Source organism: Elephantulus edwardii, unplaced genomic scaffold (genome assembly GCF_000299155.1).
Source record: "Elephantulus edwardii isolate Elephantulus edwardi_28Jun2011 unplaced genomic scaffold, EleEdw1.0 scaffold00258, whole genome shotgun sequence".
NCBI classification, from domain to species: domain Eukaryota; kingdom Metazoa; phylum Chordata; class Mammalia; order Macroscelidea; family Macroscelididae; genus Elephantulus; species Elephantulus edwardii.
In genome coordinates this window covers 3,430,691-3,453,257 of record NW_006400008.1, presented here as the reverse complement: position 1 = coordinate 3,453,257, position 22,567 = coordinate 3,430,691, and the positions used below count along the sequence as shown (strand labels likewise).

The 22,567-nt window shown below is 36.2% G+C and overlaps 1 protein-coding gene across 1 annotated transcript in view; it reads right to left on the bottom strand.

Annotated features, from left to right (window-relative positions):
* Positions 1-22,567, bottom strand: part of COL19A1 (collagen, type XIX, alpha 1) — a 669,215-nt gene that overhangs the window by 203,250 nt on the left and 443,398 nt on the right. The gene's annotated exons all lie outside the window — the stretch shown is intronic.

Sequence of the window (22,567 nt, the reverse complement as noted above, 5' to 3'; positions counted from 1 at the left end):
CCCAGGCCCCCCGAGCACACTCCAATATGCAACCTTCATTCTGGATTCTTGTCATAACGATAATACCCAATCATATATTGCTATTAAACTGTTCTTTCCCTCATCTGTTTCAGTGCAGTATACATTATTTATCCAATTTTTCTCAATCTTACTCCAACCCTGATGTCAGTCCCATTCTACAACAGTGGCACTATGCAATATTTGTCCTTTTGTGACTGAGATATTTCCCTCAGCATAATGTCCTCCAGGGTCACCCGTTTTGAATAATATTGCATGAGTTCCTTGTTTTTCAATGCTGTGTAGTATTCCATTGTGTGAAGAATATACCAGAACTTCTCTATCCATTCGTTTGTTGATGGGCACTTAGGTTGTTTCCAATTCTTTGCTATTGTGAACAAAGCCACAAAAAACATAAGTGTGCATTTATCTGCTTGGGTGGGACTATTAACATTATTGAATGATACGTTAATCACTATTTGTTTGTCTTGGGTACCTGCTGAGTCATCTATGACTCAGAGCAACCTCAGAGCAAGATCTGAACCCTGCCCTACCATATGCTATCCTCACCATCTCTGATGAGCTTGACACCATTGTTACAGTCCCTCTGTCAGCTTATTTTGAGGAGCATTTTCTTCCCTTTCTCTAACCCTTGACTTTTCCCAGCATGAATAGTTTTCCCAGGGAGTGCTGCAGAGGCTCAAAAACACTGTTGTTATTGTTATTGTTGTTGTTATGTGTCATCGAGTTGCCTGCCCCTCATAATGATTCTATATACAACAGCCCTAAACCCTGCTCTATCCTGTGCCAATCTCATTGTCCCTGACACACCTATCTCCATTACCCCAGTCATTTAATCTATCTATCTCATCGAGAGTCTTCTTCTCCTGTGCTGTCCCTCCACCCTCCCAAGCATGAGGACCCCTTTCAAGGACTGATCCTTTCTTGTAACATGTCTAAAGTATGTCAGATGAAGCTTCAGAGTCCTTGCCTCCAAGGAGTAGCCTGGTTTAACCCTCTCCAGGATGAACCTGTTCATTTTCTTAGTAGTCTATTGTATATTTAATACTCATCTCCAACACCACAGCTCAAAGGCATCAATTCTCCTTATCTACCTTAAAACATCAGTAAAGTAATATAAATTATCTGAAAGACAGCATCTAAGGCAGTGATTTGCATTTGAGTTGGCGATTTTCTGTATTCTGTATTAAATAAGAAATTAATTTAGCATTTTAAGCTGGTTTTTTTAAAGGAACAACTTGAATTAGAATTAGAATTACATGAATGTGTGTGTGAAAGATAGGGTAATGGTAGGCATTGTTCAATGGAGATTAATTTTTTAAAACACTGTGTATGGGAATGATTGCATGAAACATAATGTCAATTAAGGAAAGTGAAACAAACATACACAAATAAATATGTACATGAATGAAACACAATTTTTTATGAATAATTATATTCATACCAATAAAAATAAGAAATAAACCCCTGCCTATTTCTAGGCTCCATTTCAGACTCACTGGTTTAGAATATCTGGACATGAAAGTCAAGAATCTAATTACTTATAGCCACTTCAGGTAGTTCTTATGCTTATTAGAGTTTGAAAGTCATGTTGTTGCTGTCTGTCATTGAGTCTACTGTGATTCATAGTGACCCTATATACAATAGCTCTATAAAGCAATACTTTTGGCATCAGCCGCCAGGAAATAAAAAGATGAGTTGAACTGGGAAAATCTGCTGTCAGGGACCTCTCTAGAGTACTGAAGAGCAACAATATCAATTTGGAGTCTAAGCCATGGTCTTCACAATTACTTGTTATGCATCTTAGAGCTTGATGATAGAAGAAAGATCAATGCCGTTGAATTGTAGTGCTGAGAAGAGTGTTGACCATACTGTGGACTGCCAGGAGAACAAACAGGTTTTTTCCTGGAGAGGTTGAAATTGGGATGCTCTCTGGACACAAGGATTTTGAGGCTCCATCTCACATAATTTGGACACATGGCCTTGGAGAGGGACATTATGCTTTGAAGGGTGGAGGGACAGTACAGGAGAGGAAGACGCAGGATGAGATAGACTGATTCAGTGACTAGAGAAATGGGATTAAGTCTGTAGGCGAAGATGAGATATATGTTATATCATTTCCGTTAACTAGCTCTTTTTCTTCCTTTTCTGTATTCAGCTGATTTATAAATACACTAAAATATGTACTTATTAATTGCTTATTAATTCTCAGCAATGTAACCAATTGTCATTACTTTCAGGCTGATGACAATCTAACTTCCAATTTAAAGTTTGAAAACAAGTCTGAAAAATAAGATTAATATATATTTCCTAGGATATAGTTTTGTGCTTCTAATATCATTCAGAGTATTTATATTATAAAATTATTTTCTTAAGTGTTTAAGGAGAATAAGGTGTGTCTGATACAGGCCATGGTCTTTGCAATCACTTGTTATGCATCAGAGAGGAGAGTGACTAAGGAGGATAGAAGGAGAATTGATGCCTTTGAGATGTGGTGCTGGAGAAGAGTATTGAGGATACCATGGACTGCTAGGAAAACAGATTTATCCTGGAAAGGGTCAAACCAGGTGGCTCCTTGGAGGCAAGGTTTCTGAGGCTCTGTCTAACATACTTTGGATATGTTGTAAGGAGTGACAAGTTCTTGGAGAGGGACATCATGCTTGGGAGAGTGGAGGGACAGCGCAGGAGCGAAAGGCCCTCTATGAGGTGGATTGATTCAGTGACTGGGGTAATCAGGAAGGGTGTGTCAGAGACAGTGCAATTGGCACAGGACAGAGCAGAGTTTAGGGCTGTTGTACATAGAGTCGCTATGAGTCACTTGATGGCACATAACAACAACAACAACAACATGCTTAAAGTATGGATATTGTATTTCTTTGTTAATAAAGATGTTATTTGATTAACAGTATTCATATAATAGTAACAAGCATCAAAAGAGGATGGAAGGCATACATAGAGTCACTGTATTAAAAAGAATTGGCTGACACAGAAGAATTTCATGAAACAGCATTTGAAGTAATGGTGAGGAAATTTCAAGCTGCTTTGAAGGAATTGCAAAAAATAAGGCCCCAGGAATTAATGGAATACTAAGTGACATATTTCAACAAACAGATGAAGCTCTGGACATGCTCACAAGGTTGTGCCAAGAAATCTGAAGGACAGCCACCTGGCCAATTGATCAGAAGAAATCCATATTTATTTCCATTCCCCTAATAGATGATCCAACAGAATGTAGAAATTATCAAACATCACTAATGTCACATGTAAGAAAAGTCTTGGTGAAGATTATAAAAATAAGGACTAGAAATACAAGATGGGTTTAGAAAAGGCTATGGCACTACAGGTATTATTTCCAAGGTCAGATGGGTCTTGGCTGAAAGCAGAGTACCAGCAGAATGTCTATCTGTGTTTTATTGACTATACTAAGGAATTTGAGTGTGCAGATCACAACAAATTATGGCTAACCTTAAGAATAAAGGAAATTCCAGGACACTTGATTGTGCTCATGCAAAACCTATACCTAGAACACTTGATTGTGCTCATGCAAAACCTATACCTAGATCAGGAAGCTGTCATCAGAACAGAGCAAGAAAATGCTGCCTGGTTCAAAATCAAGAAAGGAGTGTGTCAGGGTGTATCTTATCTCCATACCTTTTTCAGTCTATGTGCAGAACAATGCTAATCATTTTTGGATAATCTTCAGCAAGATTTTGCTTGGGTATGGAAGTAGTGATAGTGTTCAAGAATTTCCACATCCTGTTGGATCATCTTTTTTTGAGAGTTGAAATAAATATGAATTTCTTCCAGTCTGTTGGCTGTCCTCCAGTTTTGTCGTCCTCCAGTATTGTTGGTAATACTCAGCCACAGTTGGTGGGAAATGCTACTATTATTTCCATAGACAAGTTAAGGGCATCTGATCATGGGCTTTGTATAAGAACTGCTGCCTTTTCAGGAAGGAGCTCTCGCTAATATCCACAGAGATACTTTTAAGAGAATAATACATTCTGCTAAAATAAATGGAACAAATTGTGGTTTTGTGCATCTTTTGTTTTAGAGAACTAGACCTCATAGTTATTTGGGAAAATTGTAAGTTTGGAAGGAATGTAACTTTTAATCCTATAAATAATGCAAGTTATATAAGCACATAATTTTTTTTTTTTGTCTTGCACTGGACATTTTCTGAAAATCAATGTATTGGATGCTTTAGTAAATGTAAGACAATTAGCCAATGAGTACTAATCAGTGACAAAAAGTTTACTTAGAAAGTAAAGGTATTGTAATTTATTAATTCACAAGACTACAAACTAAATCAATGGCAACTAAGCAATTGATGAGTTCTTTCTTTAAGCATGCATTAATTTGAGGTAAGTTTAAGTTTACGATCAACTTTTGTTTGCATTCGCCTTTCTTTAAAGGAGACATGTATATTGATTTGGTGAGAAAGTAGAGAAAATGAGGCTGACTATTGATCAACTTTTATCACAGAGTTAATGTTTAAGACAAACCAAATGTCAGCTATTGTAACATAACATTGACATGTCCGAGTTGTGGAGGAAAAAGCAGTCACAATTTGGGGATGGGCAAGCATCCAATTTCTTGGATCTCACTACTGAAGTCTTGCAATTGTCAGCCTGGACTGATGTGAAGACTGGAAGAGCACAGAGAGAATGCCGATTTTATGCAGCTCTGCTGAGAGTGTCCACACAGGTAGTTAGATAATTAAAAACAAAACAAAACATATTTTGGGTAGAAATTTCAGGTGGCATATATTTTCAGCTTAGTAGTGGTTTCTGGACTTGGATTTCTAGTTAGTACTCCAAAGACAATTTGAAACATTTTTCAAAATATGTTTTACAAAGTTATCCAGTCAAGTCAGCACTCAGATCCAATGTATACAAGAACAGGTTTATCTCCTGTCTTATGTCTTACTGCCCGTGGTTAGGACTCTGATAGGACACATCAGAAAGGTGAATGAGAAACAGGAATGGAAGCCTCAAGGTCTTATAGTGCTATTCAAGGTGCCCTAATTATATCAATATAATAGTCCAAAACACACTCCCAGATATTATCTTTCTCCTTTTAGAAAACCCTCAGGAATTAATTCCCTTGTCTTCCCTTCCAGTGTTCTCCTTTGTAGCATCTCAAAGTCCTCCCCACTTCCAAGTTCCTCAGTTACACTGAATAAAGTCTTAAAGTCTCTTTTCTTCTAACAATCTCCTCTCTTTCCATTTAAAAGCATTAGGAGAAAGGGAAAAACATAAGACGGTAGAATTTTCAAAACAGTTGAATTTTACTGTTTAAACTAGAATTTTTAAAGGAATCATTTCTTATTAATCAGGACAACAGGCATAAACCAGAACTCTCATCATAGGACTAAAATCAGAGTAATTTATTTTTCAGAAGAAAATGTTGAATGTGAATCTTTTCTTTCTTCTTTTTTGAGATCTCTGGAAATTGGTTGAGGACAAACAGGGGGAAGGCTTGGGGTTGTTGAGGGAGCTAGAGAGAGCATCAGTAATGCTGAAAGAAGTATTTTATGTTTATTCCCACTTCTTTTTTTTAATTTAAGGTTCACTATAAATCCACAGTAAAACAGCAACTAAAATCAAACTTTAAAAACTTGAAAATTTGGACTTGTATTCTGGGGTGTAATGGGAGGTGGGGTATAAAATCCTTGTAGCTAACAGCTGATCTAGGGGAGGGCTTCCTCGTTAGGGTATCTCTTTCCAGGTGACCATTTGTTCATAAGCAGCTGAACCTCCAAATGGTTGGAAAACATTATTCCAGCATTATTACAATTGGGCTAATCCAATAGTTCCTGGAATTTGGCATATAAAGCACACAACACAGCTTTACTGTATCAGGTTGTCCGGTCACAACTCAAACTATTCAACTTCTCGCTTGGTGTCTCTTCAAAGACTAGGTCATTTTCATTTAGACATCTGCCTAATGATCTAAGGTCAAACCTGACTGTGCATCAGCTGGAATGCTGGCTAAAGGATATTGCTGGACTCCTTTCCCAGGGTTTCTGGTTCAGCTGATCTGGGACGACAGGGCCTGAAGAGCTGTATTTCTAACAGGACTCCAAGTGATATGGACACTGCTTAATATAGGGATTATACTTAGAAAACCGGAAAACTCTTATTTTATGTTTCAAGGTAGATTGTCCTGTAGATTCCTTTACATTTTATACATCCTGTAGCTCTGAACAAAAGAACTCAATGGATTTGCAAATATGGTGTGCTTTGAGAAGAACAAAAACCATGTGGGCTGGACTGCCTGCATTTTTCTCTTATGGAAATATTTTGTTACAAGAGTTTACTGTTGTGGAATTTGTATGTAGGCTTTATAACATGTGTATGGAAGGATCAAAAAAGAGATACATGTGTAGAACTCATACCACAATGTCCTGTGTGTGGAAGTAGTAATAAACATTGGTTTCTTTCCTCCTTTTACAACCCGCTATATAATACTCCACTAACATTAAGATGTTTGATTATCCTTTAAATGAATAAACAATGAATATGGGTTCACCCTCCCAAACTAACAATCAAGATGTCCACTAAGAGTTGAAAGGTGGCTTGTGGTCTACTCACATCTGTGGAATATCAGTGAATATGAATGAAGCACAACTATATGTAACAGTCGGAATGAACCTGACAAATACAATATTGTTAATTTATGAAAAGGCAAGAAGTAATAACAATTAATCTATGATGTTAGAAGTTACAATAAGCGGTCTATTGGTGGGGCAGTAACTGAAATAAAGCACGTGGTTGTTTCTGGAATGGGCATGCTCTGTTTCTTCAGCTCTGTGTTGGTGACAGGGGGTGTATTCTGTTCGAGAAAAGCCATCAAGCTATATATTTATAATTCATTTTTCTAAATTCATGTTATACTTCAGTTGAAAAAAAAATCTAAAAAAAAAGAACCCAGGAAGTTTCCACAAGGGTTACGATTTTATTTGATGACTTCACCGTTCTGTGTTTGGTGTGTATAAAGTTGTACAAGGTCACTATTATCAGGAAGAAAACAAACATGAAAACAAGTTATTTAAATAAATGACATCTATAATTTTCAGCAGTAAAAATAACTCAGCGCTTCTAGGATGACTCGCAGTGAGAGAGCACATGTGTCTTAAATTAGCCACTTGATTTATAAACACTTGGCTCTCGAGGAGCATTAAGAAAGGAAGAATGCAAATAACAGACTACTGGTACCAATTTGACAAATGGTTTCTGTGTTGATGAGGATGATGATTACCAAGACGAGGCTACCTTAGTAATTAGATTTCAATAAAAGACGGTATGCGGACTTCAAGTGCACAAGAGGAAACATGCCTAAGTAGTCTCTAAATTGCTAGGTCACATTAATACAGCTGGCTCCCTTCAAATATTTCCTTGTTCCTGTGTATGTGTGTGTTTATATTCAGCACACACTTAGGCATCAGCTCAGCCTGAACAAGGTCTCAAGGAAGTGTTAAGGGAGAGGAGACAGGGTCTTGACTGGCACACACATCTGTGAACGAGGTGTTAATTACACAGGAAAACATTACAGACTATTTGCGATGTTTAGGCTTTCTTTTTTACATTGTGAATGGAAATAAGATTTATGATTGATTAAATAGTTGCCACATCAATGATATGGGGAGAAATGTGAATGGAAACCTTATATAAGGAATATATACAGCCCTAAGACCCTCTATGAGGTGGATTGATTCAGTGACTGGGGTAATTGGGATGGGTGTGTCAAGAGGCAGTGCGATTGGCACAGGATAGAGCAGAGTTTAGGTTTGTTGTACATAGGGTCGCTATGAGTCACAAGCGACTCGATGGCACATAACAACAACAAGAAGTATATTTTATTTCCTAACAGGTATTTAAGAATGCATCTATTATATTAGTGATGCAAGTCATCAAGGTCTCATTATATAGATCAGACAAGTAGCTTTTGTAATGAGGAGAAGTTATAATTTGGCATAAATGAATGTTGGAAACAGGTTCACAATGAATCCCTGCTGGGATGCTATTCTTCCCCCCTCTTCCCACCCGATTTTATTTTTCTCTCTTTTGCCCCCTACTTTAGTGAAAGTTCACAAAGAGATTGGCTTTCATTAATGTACATGTCTTCTCTCCCACTCTCCTTAATTCCCCTTGTAATACTTGTCCTGTTCTAGGTTATTAATTATCATACTCATAATTTTAAATTGTCTATTCCTTTCTGATTGTCTTTCTCCCATTCCAGTGAAGTGCTCATTATCTATCAATTCATTCCCTGCTTGCTCCCCATCCTCCACATCATTCCTACTATGACAGGAGTGGGACAAAGATACAGTATTTTGTGTGTTTGTGTGTGTGTGTGATCGAAATATTTCACTCAGCATAATGTCTTCCAGACTTATCCAAGTTACGCAGTGTTTTATGAGTTCATTATTTTTCCTTGTTTTGTAATATTCCATTGTGTGAATGTACCATAATTTCCCTATCCAATTGTTGATGGGTACTTGGGCTACTTCCATTTCTTTGTTATTGTGACTAATGCTGTGATAAACATGGCTGTGCATATATCTGTTTGTATCACTGTAATGCTATTCTTGATGCTGTCTTCAGGTTTCCAAACATCTCTCTTTCTTCTCTTTCCCTAGGATTGATTCTATTTATTAACAAGTGTGGTTTTCAAAACATATTAAGACTTAGAATTACCTAAACACTTGTCTGTAACAAAAGAAATTATATCTCTATAAATAATATCACTTTAATAATACTTTGAATTGGATCAAATAGTGTGGTCTTTAGTTAAAACCAAGTCTCTCCTTGGAGGTTAGGGTTTTGAAGTTCTACCTCACTTTCTCTGGGCACATGATCAGGAGAGATTGGTCGTTGGAGAAGGACATCATGCTCATAAGGATAGACTGACAGCGCAGGAGAGGAAGACGTCAGATGAGATCGACTGATACAGTAACTGGGCCAATGTGGCAGTGTGTTGGAATTTGTGACATTGGCTCAGGACAGAGTAGGGTTCAGAGCTGCTGTACATAGGGTCACTATTCATCACACGCTACTCAATGGCATATAACAACAATAACATACTATGACAGGTTTGGAAGCAGGAGTGGCATCCACTTCCTAAATCACATGCCTCTGGAAACTCTATCAACTTTGATAAATGTCAATAGTTGTATAGGGGCTTCAGGCTTTCTGTTCAAAGGATCACTATGAGTGGAAATTGATTAAAAGGCAATCAACAATAACAACAACATGGTTAAAACTATCTCTGCCCAATATTCAGCATTCCTATTATCATATCATTGTCCAGTTCTCAGATGAATATCCAACAATTGAGAAGACCATGACTTGGATCAGGTGCACCTTAGTCTGTAGACTGACATCATTACCCTTTGCCCTTCTAGAGAGGTCATTGATAGCAGATTTTCCCAATGGAGGTTTTCTTTTGATTTCTTGACTATGGGTTCTAAGGGTGTTGATTGTGGATCTGAGCAAGAATGAAATTGTTACCAAACTTGATCTTTTCTCCTTCTATCATGATGCTACCTATTGACGTGGTGGTGAGGATCTTTGTTTTCTTGATACTTAGATGCAATCTATATGGAAAGTTGCAAACCTTCCTTGATCTTCTTCAAATCATCTTTGATCTTCTGCAGCAAATGCTTCAAGTCTTCCTCAGTTTTTGCATAACACAGGTTTTTGATGAGTCTTCCTCCAACTTGATGGCACATTCTTGTTCATAAAGTCCAGCCTCCCAAATGATCTATTCAGATGTAAAAAGAGCAAGGTCCAAGTGTGGATGGGCATATCTGACCTTTATAACTTCACAAAGGGAAACTCTCACCATCAACAGCATCAATAACAAAACACCAATTCCCATGAGGTCAGACATGTTCTTCATGCTCCCATAACTCTTTCTACTTATTTCAACACCAATCTTACTTCTTTGCTGAGTCCAAACTCATATGTTATCAGATAAGATAGGATATCACATATTACCATACTGGTGAAATAAAAATGTTAGAATCCAGTTTAATAACAGAATACATTCAAGACAGCTCTCAAAATGTGCACAGAGGTATTTCAGCCTCTAGTCTTGTGACAATGTTGCCAGTCCTGCCAATATTGGCTTCCAAACTCTAGTTGTCGGACAAAGTTTTCAGTCTTACTAGTATTGGCGCTTCTCCCTTCCTTCAAGGTCCCACCTCATGTAAAGTCTCCAGTTGGCTACAGGTGTTGCTGCCATAGGTGTAGATGGAGGAAGAAGGGTCTTACATTCTCTTGTTTCATCTTCAATAGTGCCAGAAGGTCTGTCTCTGAGGCTAGAGTTGTTACATTTATTGTTGAGACTAGCCAATTCCCTTGCAGATTATTGAGACCAACCAATCGCCTTATGAAGTTGTAGATAGCCAGTCCCTTTGTGGACAGGCTAACATGCCCCATTTGCGTATTCCAACCCATCGACATAGCAAAGTCAAATAATATCTTCATATTATAAGATAAACTCCATACCATCACATAGATTGAAAAGGTAGAGAGAAAGGATACATCATTGGCATACTTTTTTCTTGATTTTTGAACTACTAGATTTTTCAGATTACAGATTCTTCATCTAGATATTTTGTTGCTATTGTTGTTATGTGCCGTCGAGTTGTCTAGGTATAGGTTTCACAAAAACACAATAAGGTATTTTTTTATTTCCATTCTTCTCAATGTTAGTCTCAAGTTGTTATGATCCACACAGAGAAATGCATGGTCAGTAAAACATAAATAGACATCCTTCTGGTACTTGATTTTCAGCCAACATCCATCTGATATGCAATGATGATCATAATGCCTTAGCCTCTTCTAAACTCAGCTTGTATTTCTGGAAGTTCTTTTTGATATACTATTTTATTAATTTTTAGATAATTTTAGCAAGATTTTGATTAGATGTGATATTAGTGATATTATTAAATAATTTCATATTCTGATGGATTACATTTTTTGGGGACTGGAAATACATATGTATCTCTTCCAGGCAGTTGGCCAGGAAGCTGTGTTCCAGATTTCTTGGTACAACCCGGTGAACACATCTAGGGCTGCATCTGAGAGTTGGACAATGAATACAGATGACATAAGAATCAATGCCTTTGACTTGTGGAGCTGAAGAAGAGCACTGAACACATCATGTATTTCCAAGACAACAAACATCCATCCTAGAGAGGAAACAGGTTGCTCCTTGGAGGCAAATATTTTGAACCTCTGTCTCATAATGTTGGTCATGTTATAAGGAGGGATTAGTCTTTGGAGCAGGACATCATGCTCAGAATGGTAGAGGGTTTGCACAGTAAAGGAAGACCCTGAATGGCATGGATTAATACAATGACTGGAAATGAGGTCAGGTGCGTCAGAGACAGTCAGGTAGGCTGAGGTTAGGGCAAGTTTCAGAGTCATGATGAGTTGGAGTTGACAACAACAACAGCAACATCATTGGTACTGGTTCAGTCACAAAGATAAGTGTAGCCTCTATTTCTTTCAGACTGAATGTACTCAATGATCAGCTTTTCTCTGCTTGTCCTGTGCTATCAGGTAGTACTAGGAAACATAAGAAAGGTTTATGACTAATTATTGAGATGGGTGCCATTTATCAAGTACTTAGCATATTATAGGCACTGAATGCTAAGTACCCTATTTATATTATCTCATTTAATCCTTCAAAATTCCTGTGGGGAGGGTGGTACTTTCCCATGTAACAGAAGAAGAAAGGCTAAAAATATTTCTCCAAATCATTCACCTCTTGGTTGGTGGAAGCAGAATTTAAACCAAAGTATATTTTATCTTAAAATACGTAATCCTCAAGATTAGTTTTCTTTGAAGTGGGTATTCTGATTGTTCACAATTTAAATTGCCTTACTGCTATAATTCTTAAGATTCTCTTAATCCCTAATAAGTAAGCAAGATTTAAAAACATACCATGCAGTTAATGCTCTGACTTTGGAATCTGGCTTTCTATAATTCTTGCTTGTTTACCTGGTTTCTGTGTGTTCCTCTCCTAACCTCTACACACCTGACATCATTTGACTTTTCTCTTTTTCCCTTATAAAATATACCCTCCATCAGAAATCCAGATAAATCTCTTTGCTGGCATGTTTGCTCAAATATATACACACATGCATAACTTAAAAAGCCAATGTGGGTTTTTTTAACTGCATAAACTCATTTGCTCACCTATCATTTCTTCATGATGTTTTTGCAGGGCATTACCCACCCTCAAAAAGTATATCATTAAATTATTAATTGAATATATATTTATTGTACTTTTAAAATTGACCAACCCTTTTCTATAACGGCAAATATTATGTTATGACCTAATAGAATTACTATTCCAATGAAAAGCAGTAATAGCAATAAGTAAAGGTCTAGGTCTTACTATCAACCAGGCACTAATCAAAGTAATTGACTTCTGTATATTCATTCACTCCTAAGAATATTTTTTGAGGTAACTCCATTTTATAGATGAGGAAATTATCAGAGAGTAATTTGTCCAAGGCCTTCTGGCTTAATAAGTAGCAAAGTTGGGACTTGAATCCAGGCAAATTGGCCATATCTTCTCTGACTACACACCTTTACTTTATACCCTTTTGTGTATAAATAAACAAAAAATAGTTTTATATAGCAGAATGAGGTGACTAAGAATTATATGAGAGAAAATTAGAGGAGGTCTCAACTGAAGGTGCACTTGGTGATCCTGGGGTCCAATGACTCTTGGAAAGTGCATCCAGTAGAGAGAACAGCAAGGAAACAAGTCCCGAGTTTGACCTGTTACAAGAAACACATTGTGTCTAGAGAAGAGCGAGTATTAAATGCCTGGGCTATTTAAGTTGGTGTGCCTGATTATACCAGATTATGACCAGGGCTCTGGATTTTGTTACTTTGATTGTGATGGAAGTCACTGGGAGTGTAATTTTTAAAAAGTGATAAAATGTAGGCTAATCAAAGCACCTATCTGCCTAGGCAGATAGTAGCCAGAATGGTAAAACTAATGCAAACACATTTATAGAGGTTAAATATAACTGACTTTAGGTTATCTGATCTAGATTGTCTATGCCATCACTTCATTCCATTAGTGGAGATAATCAGGATCTGATTGTCTGTACAGAATTCCCATTGACATGTGAAAAAGATTTTTTATCTTCCATTACCATTCCTGAGTATATGTATTGTTCATTGATATTTACCCACTCCATTATTTTTGACTGAGAAAGAGATATATAAAGAATTAGATCAATTTCATCTATTACGATGAAGTATGGTTTTAAAATAGAGAAAGCTGCATTGTATAAGCAATCCTATAAGACTTATACAAGGATATTAATAATTTAATGAACTTGTACTCAGGGGGGAAAGATGTTCTTGAAGCGTGTCAGGATGAATTTTCAAGGGAAAGACCTAATTAGTGGTGTCTGAAGCATATGTCATCACATTTAGAAAACAAGAACTAGTCCCCGTGGACAGAATGGTAAGTTGAATTTTAAAACTTTAACTACTCCAGTTAATATGTATGATTAATGAGCAATATGTCAGGAGGCTGGCCTAAATCAAGTGAAAGATTTTGCAAGGTAAAAAAAAAAACACACACACACAACAAACCAAACACCAAAAGCCAAAAAGATGTCTAAGCCCCTACACAGAAATATGTAAATGTTGTGATCTTATTTACATATTGATCAATCAATAATTTAGAATTCTTACTGGGAAATAATGCCACAGTTTGGATCATGCCTTAAGATATTCAATCAAAGCTACAAAGATGCTTTTAAGTAATGGAAAAAAGGGGCTTTGGTGGCAAATGTGTTATATATGAGACTATTAAATAGAAGGTGGGCACTTTGAGTCGACCAGGAACTCTTCAGGAAAAAAGATGATCTCCTCACATAAAGATTTATAGCTTTGGCAGTCTTATGGAGGAGTTGCTCTCAGTGGGAATTGACTCAAGGCAGTGAGATTGGTTTCAGTTTTAAAGTAATGGAAAAGAATCTGGATGTCAAAAGTGGTTTACGATGACCTGTAAATACATACCTTAACAATTCAAACCCACTCTGTGACTTTACAGAAGAAAAAGCTTGACAATCTGCTTCTCTAAAGATCACAGCCAAGACCATTTACAGTAGTTCTACGCAGTAAACTTACAGGGTTGCCATGAGCAAGGATTGACTGGACAGCAGGTAACAACATCACCAACAAAATAACAAATGACTAAATGTCCTGATGACATTGCAAATAAGGAAAGGGTCTTCAATCTTAGACCATGATTGTTTTTCAAGACAAATTTGTCTTTACTTTTGGTAGCCAATGGTATATTCACTACTTTTTGATACCAATACAATTCAAAAGAATAACATTTTCTTTGGTTTTCCTTCTTCACTGTCCAACTTCCACATGTATATGAAGTAACTGGAAATATCATAGCTTGGGTCAGGCACACCTTAGTGAAATAGCCCATAAAGTTTCTGAGGCTGTGAATCTTTACGGAAGCAGATAGCCCCAACTTTCCCCTACAGAACAAATATTCTGGCAGATTGTTTGGAGAAAGAAACATTCTTTAAGCCCTTTCACAGGAGAAATCATTTATAAGTGATATATTTTATGTCAATATCTCCAAAGGTGGAAAGAAGAGATCCAATTACTTACATATGTGATTCCAGACAAAATAACATACTAAGATTCACACATTCATTTGTATGTTTGGCCCCTCAGGGACTGAACTTTAAACTCTTGAGAAACATCAATAACTAAAACTACACAAGCTAATGTCAGAAACAATTAAAAATATAGAATCAGTTATCACTGTAATGAGAAATTAATCTTTATAGAAGCAGACTGCCTAATTTTTCTCTCACACAGCCACTGTCGGTTTCAAACTACTGACAGTTTTAGTAGTTGCATTCTTTATTCACTATGATATCAGTTCTCCTTGAGAAATCAGCAGTAGTGAACAACACAAATTACTGGGAAAACAAAGTAAGTCAATAACCTTGTATTGGTGATACACGTTTGTGGATTGATGAAGTGCTTACCATTTGTTACATATTGGAGTTTAAAGTTATGCTAGACATTGCTATGCAGATAAATTATGCTAGATACTGGTGGTTATACATAGTTCTTCTCTTTGAAGGGCTTACTTATCATTTAGTAAAAGAATATTTATTTTTTTCCCTCTGGCTGCATTTCTTTTTTTTTTACACACACACACACACACACACACACACACACACGATTGGTATTTAAAGTTATCTAAGAAAAGAATATGGCAGTTTATTATTTGCAAGAGTTATAAATTTATTAAACATAGAGACAAGTGATTTTGGAGAATTAGAATAGCAACATTTTTTCTTTGCCACTTTTCAAATATTTAATGTCGTCATTGCTCATTATCATGTATTTTTGCTTGTTTTAGAAAAATATTTATAAAAACATGAAGTGAATATAGATTATAACTTATATATTTCTAACTGGTTGCCTATAACCCAAAGGTAAGTAGTTCAAAGCCATCAGATGCTTCCCAGAAAAAAGAAGGGCAATCTCTTCCCACAAAATTTATAGCCACTGAAAACCCACTGGAGGATCAGTTATGAGTTAATTATGACTCAATGGCACATAAGTACAATAACATATTTACACTAAAGATTTCCATTGTTTAAAAAAAGTAGGAGGGGGAAGATATATGCATTACGTTGAGAGGCAAGGTTCAGAAGACCTGATCACTAGTCTTTAATTTAATTTAGGATTAAATTTGTTCAAGTGTTGTTTGTGCCATTCAGTCTGAACTCTTTAACTGATTCAGTTTTCATCTTTAAACCAAGTAGGCTTTTAAAGGTTGTAAATTACATAGGAGGGGATTGCCTATCTTTCTCCCACAGAGCATCTGGAGGTTTCAAACTGCCTGCCCTTGGGTGGGCAGTAAAACTCTACCACTAGGCCATAAGAGCTCCCTAGTGTTTCCTGTTGTCGTAGTTATGTACTATTGAGTCATTTGTGACTCATAGTGACTCTGTGTACAAGAGCCCTAAAACCTTCTCTATCCTGTGCCAACCTCACTGTCTCTGACACACTTACTCGCATTACCACAATCACTGAATCAATCCATTTTATTGAGGGTCTTCCTCTCTAGCACTGTCCCTCCACCCTCCCAAACATGATGTCCCTCTCCAGGAGATGGCCCCTCCTTGCAACATGTCCAAAGTATGTCAGACAAAGCTTCAGAATCCTTGCCTCCAAGAAGCAGCCCAGTTTCGCCCTCACCAGGACAAACCTGTATGTTCTCCTAGGAGAGCATGGTATATTCAACACTATTCTTCAGCACCACAGCTCAAAGGCATCAATTCTCTTTCTATCATCCCTAGATACTGTCCAGCTCTATGACGCATAGCATGCAAATGTGAAGACTATAGCCTGGATCACGAGTACCTTAGTCTCCAGCTTGATGTTGTTGCTCTTCAGTACTCTGGAGAGGTCCCTGACAGCTGACTTTCCCAATGCAATTTATCTCTTGATTTTCTGGCTGCTGGTACCAAGGGTGTTGACTATGAAGCCAACCATACATAATGTTACTAATTGGCCCAGTGGTGAGAATCTTCATTTTCTTGATGTAGAACTTCAATTCCTATTGAAGGCTGCAGTCCTTGACCTTCTGCAGCAAGCGCTTCAGGTTCTTCTCAGTTTTAGCAAGCAGGGTTGTTCCATCTGCATAACGCAGGTTGTTGATGACTTTTCCACCAATCCTGATGCCACATTCCTCCTCGTACAGCCCAGCATCTTGGATGATCTGTTCTGCATACAGATTGAAAAGGTATGGAGACAGAATACATCCCTGGAGGACACAGTGTTTCCTTGCTGTGTTCTGACGATTGACTCCAGGTACACATATAGGTTTTGCACAAACACAATCTGGGAATCTGGGATTTCCATTCTTTTTAGAGTCAGCCAGTTTGTTTTTTCCACATGTTCAAAAGCTTTTGCATAGACAATGAAACACAGATAGACATTCCTTTAGTACTCTCTGCTTTCTGCCAAGATCCATCTATAGTATCTATATATTAATATATAATATCTAGAATATCCCTAGTACCATGGCCTCTTCTAAACCCCGCCTGCACATCTGGCAGTTCTCTGTTGACATGTTGTTCCTGTCATTTTTGGATAATTTTCAGCAGAATCTTGCTTGCATGTGATATTAATGATGTTGTTAGATAATTTTCGCACTCTGTTGGGTCACCTTTCTTTGGAAAGGGAACAAATATCGATCTCTTCCAGTCAGTTGGTCAGGTGCCGTCCTCCAGATTTCCAAGCACAACTTATTGAGCACATCCAGGCCATTGTCTGTTTGTTGAAATATGTCAATTGGTATGCCATCAACTCCTAGAGCCTTGTTTTTGCTAATTCTTTTAGAGCAACTTGAACTACTTAATCACCACAGGTTCTTGCTCGTACGTTGTTTCATCAAATTCTTTTGTGTCAGTCAATTCCTTCTGGTTCAGCGTCTCTGTATACTCCTTCCATTTTCTTTTAATGCTTCTTGGATATTTTAACATTCTGCCCAAAGCATCCTTAAGTATTGCCACTCGTGGCTTGAATTTGTTTTTTAATTCCTTCAGCTTTAAGAAATGCTGAGCACGTTTGGCCCTGTTGATTTTCTGACTCTAGCTCTTTGCACATTTCATTATAAAACCTTGCTTTGTCATCCCAGGATGCCCTTTGCATTTTATGTTTAGCTCTTTAATTTCTTGATTTCTTCCTTTGTTTTTATGTGCCATCGAGTCGCTTGCAACTCATAGTGACCCTATGTACAAGAGCCCTAAATGCTGTTCTACCCTGTGCCAACCTCGCCATCTCAAACACACTCATTCCCAACACTCACCACTCGCTGTCTCAAACACACTCATTCCCAACACTCACCACATTCTTCCTTTAGCTTTGCCTTTTAGGCACTCTAATGAAATATTCATAGTCTCTGGTCATGTCTTACAACCCTCAACCTCAGGTGTTTCAACCTAAAAAACTAAAAAGAATAAAAATATACCTGTTTATATGTTTTTTTTTTCTTGGACTAAAATATATGAACACCTAAAGTACATTTACTTTAAGAAAAATACCTAAGTTTGAATAGATTTTCTATAATTTTTTCCCCTTTATTAGATACCTTGAGGACAAGGATGAATTCTCTTATTGGGTTACATTTCCTCCATTTTTATCCATTCTCTTGTATACAGGGTTCCAAGCTTTTTCATAGGGATCAAACTACGTGAGGGTCTGGATGAGAAAGTCAAACATATTCAGAAGTATATTTAATAAGTAACTCAATTATGAAGTTGGCCAAATATCTTGGAAAACTATGCTTCACTCATTTGGGAATTATACAATATTGAGGCCAATCTATTGGCCTACAAGAAAGTCTTACATTAGTATTTTCTACCATTGTTATCAAAATGGGTAAGTTATGAGTAAGATTATGTCTATAGAAATGCTTCTCAAGCATGGTGCATGCAGTTGTCAGCTATCTGGCTTTCTTCTCCAGTGGCAGGAGTAGCAAAGATGGCTCCAGTCACTCAATGAAATGAATAGTCTAGATTTTAGAACTAGAACCCTTCCTCAGAGTAAACACCAGCTCTTCACAACGTTGGGCTCGACTCCACATGGCCCCATGAGCCGCCTTCTAACCTCCCTTATCCTCTTACAGCTAGCTTTCTACAATTTCTTGACATTTCTGCCTCAAGGTATTTTACTTGTTTCCCCTGTCTTGAACGAACTTCTCCAGAGGTCACCTATGCAATGAGACTTTTCTGAGTTACACAACTCTCTTCATGTCCTTTCCCTGCTATTTATTTATTATTTTTAGTATCACTATTAAAACTGCCAGCACATTTATTTTGTTTATTGTCTATTCTTCTGTAGTTGAATTTGTGTTCCATGAGAACAGAATTTTTGTCCAGGGCAGAGGTAGGGAAATTTTTTTCCTTGAAGGATCTGATAATATATATTCTAGACGTGTCATAAAGTTTTTACTGTAATTACTTAATGCTGCCAATGTAATCAGTCATAATAAGTAAATCAATAGGTATGACTGTGTTCCCCCTCCACCCAAAAATTTTATTGATGAAAGGAAGTGCTGGACTGGACTTGGCGTCAGCTTCACAGTTTTCTGACACTGGTTTCTTCTAAAAACTGCTTTAGACTCATTGCCAATAACTATGCTTGTTGGGAGTATATGACTCCCAATATGAAAGCAATTTCAAGGTAGTAAAGTATATAAAAAAAGCAAAGGAATTATATTATAGGACAAAAATGTCATTTTTTTTAGTTATGGTCTCAATTATACCTTTTAAAATTATTTTATTTCATACTGGTTTATTTACAAAGTTCATATATATTGTTCTTCACAGCAGATCTTTCCCATATCCTTCACCCCCGTCTCCCTCCACCCATCAAATTATTCATATCAGGATTTAGTGTTAACTGAAATCTTACATGTATGAAAAGGACTAAACAGTGCAAGGAATCCAGATATACCATAACTTCATTTTTCTTTTGCTAGAACAATTTTAGGTTATAAAATATTAATTCAATTATTCAAATGTGGTAAATTTGCACAAGTATAACTCATTTCCAATATTTCTATTTAACCAGATAAATGCTAAAACACAAGATTCAGTGTCATAAAGGACTTTGCGTTATACAAACATTAATGGACTCTTTAGGAGTCCTGTAATTAGTGCAGTAATGGCAAATATTTTAAAATGAAGTTTGAAATGTAAACTGAGAAGGCAGATTTTAAGTCTGGGTGTACTGATAAAAGGAATTAGTTTCTTAAAGCTTAGAAATAGAGTACAGGTTTTCAAGAAGCTAGATATATGACTATCTTTTAAAAAAAGCCTTCTGACAAATTTCAAACCTTCAAAGACTGGAAGGAGAAAGGATGAAGAATATAAAATATTTGCAGTCCATTAAATACTTCAAGCAATGTTGTATCAACTTATGTTATAAAAAATTTAGTCTTGATATGCTGTTTGACTTTATAAATATCTGTACAAAGACAAAGAGAAGAATCTCTTCAAACAGTTTAGAATTTCCAGTGGAAGCACAAATGTTTTATTTTGGGAGAACCAATTAAAGTAGAGCTTATTGATGTGGTATGCTTTTAAACAGGAAAGTCTATCCAAGGGCATTTCCAAGCTTCTGTAATGGTCTTGGTCTTTTTAATGACATATGGAATGGGGTCACTAGTTGGTATATATGGTCCTTTGATGCTTCTGAGAAAAATACATCTTCTTTCTCTCTGGTAGATGCAGTCTATACTGAAGGTGCCCAGGAGAGTGTATGCTGGATATTAGCCTCCACAAAATTCATTGGCTGGCCACACATCTTCAGAGTATAAACTGGGTAATTGAGGCAATACAGACATGAGGACCTTTGGGATTAATAAAAAACTGCTGAGGTTTCCCCCATGGTTTTAATAAAAAGGTATTTCATTGTACTCAAATTCTTGATATGGTTAAACATGAGAAAGTAATTATCAGGCATTGAGTATCTACTTATATTGACTCCATACAGTCAGTTTATGGTAGAAAAGATGACAGACAATCTGCTCCCTTAAAGATTATAGCCTAGAAAATTCTATGCAATCATTCTACTCCATGATACAAGATCACCAGGAGTCAAAATTGACTTGACAGCATATAACAAAAATATTAAACTTTTTGCTGTTTTGTATTGATTATTAAGCAACAAGTTTGGTTTAATATTACTGGTTAAATAGCAGTTCCTCATATATGCACACTTTGAATGAATAAACACAATTACATCTATCTTCTAAGTTGGTAATGTAAACAACAAAGTTCTTTTTTATTTTTTAACTTAACAAACCTAAGTTAAATTGACAACACAACTTAAGATAATTCTTATCTAAAGTCCTCCAGTGTTTTTCTATACAGCCATTGATTGACTAAAGCAAGGAGTCTAGGGAAGTATTGAAGGAAATGGAAGAAGCGCTTTCAAAGTAATTTAAGCCAGTTCACGTATTTTCTCAAAAAACATGGAGTAAAGGACATATATTCAAAATTTATCTTTAGTCTTTTACCAATAATAGGTACCATTCATTTAGCCTATAAATTATTAAATGTAAATTATTTTTCCATGAACTAAATGAATTCTGTATACTAGAATTCCTATATGTGGACCTTCTCTTTATGAAAAAGAAATTAAAAAAATCATACCAAATTGGTATAATTTCACACTCATGTAGAACAGAAAGATAATCAAGTATTTATTTGGTAACTGCAGATGATTGAAGTTCCCCTCCTCCCCCTGCCACTGAAAAATACACTGCATTATTTTATTCTCATAGAAGTCTTGGAATAACAAAAATGTGGAAAATATTTGATAAACTGTCTAATATACATCTTTAAGAAAGATAAGAATAAATTGGTTTCTTAACATGGAAAAAATGATGAGTTTGCTTTGTTGTTATAATATTCATGACAAAAATTCCCCTCAAGAGATAATTATGGATGGATAGTTGTGTGGATTGTCTTCCCCATTTTTTAAAAATTATTAAACATCTGAAGTTTAACACATTAATCTTTATACATTCTTTAAACTTTATACAAAGTTTATTATTAAACTGGGGAATGGATCAAAACAAAACAAAAAAAAATAAACAACAACAAAAAAAACCCCAAACACAGAAAACCAACAGAAAAAGTTGTGATGTTTGTTTGCTCTTAGTTCATTTTGGTTAAAAAGAAATAATATAAGTTTTACTTTTTAAAAAACAATTTAAAACTCAGTGATTATTTTTTTCAGATGTTGAGTAACAATTACCAATCTAACCTTAAAATGTTATATTTTGTCGTATGACCTATTATTCATGAATTGTAGGCAGATGACACAACTCTGTATGTAAATTTATCAATACAAATTCATCCATAGTTTATCTGACTGGGTAAATTTAAAATCACATACTTAGGCTGATGGGTTGAATTGCTCACCTTCAAGTTAACTGCTAAGTTTTTAGCTATTATAACCTAGGTCTCCTTTTCGATATCACAGAGATATTAAACTACTATAAATGTTTCTTATAGGTATTATTAATTTTTATATTAATTACAGACCACACATTGGATAACTATCCTGATAGTATATTAACTACTTAATTTGTAGGGATAATTCTCTTAGTTTTAATATAAACCTAAAACCATGGCCATTGAGTGAATTCTGACAGTTAGTACTCCACTGGGTTTTTGTGGCTATAATTCTTCATGGTAGGAGTATCCATCTTTCTCCTATGGAACAGTTACTGGACTCCAACTACTCATCTTACGGTTTTAGCACTGCAACAATTAATGCATAATGCTACTTGAACTCTCCTTCTACATTTTAAATCAACACTAAGTGACAACAGTTTATGCTGTTAAAAAAGCAACAAACGAATGGGTAGAGAAGCTGTGATATATTCGCACAATGGAATACTATGCTGCATTGAAAAACAAGGAACTCATGCAATATTA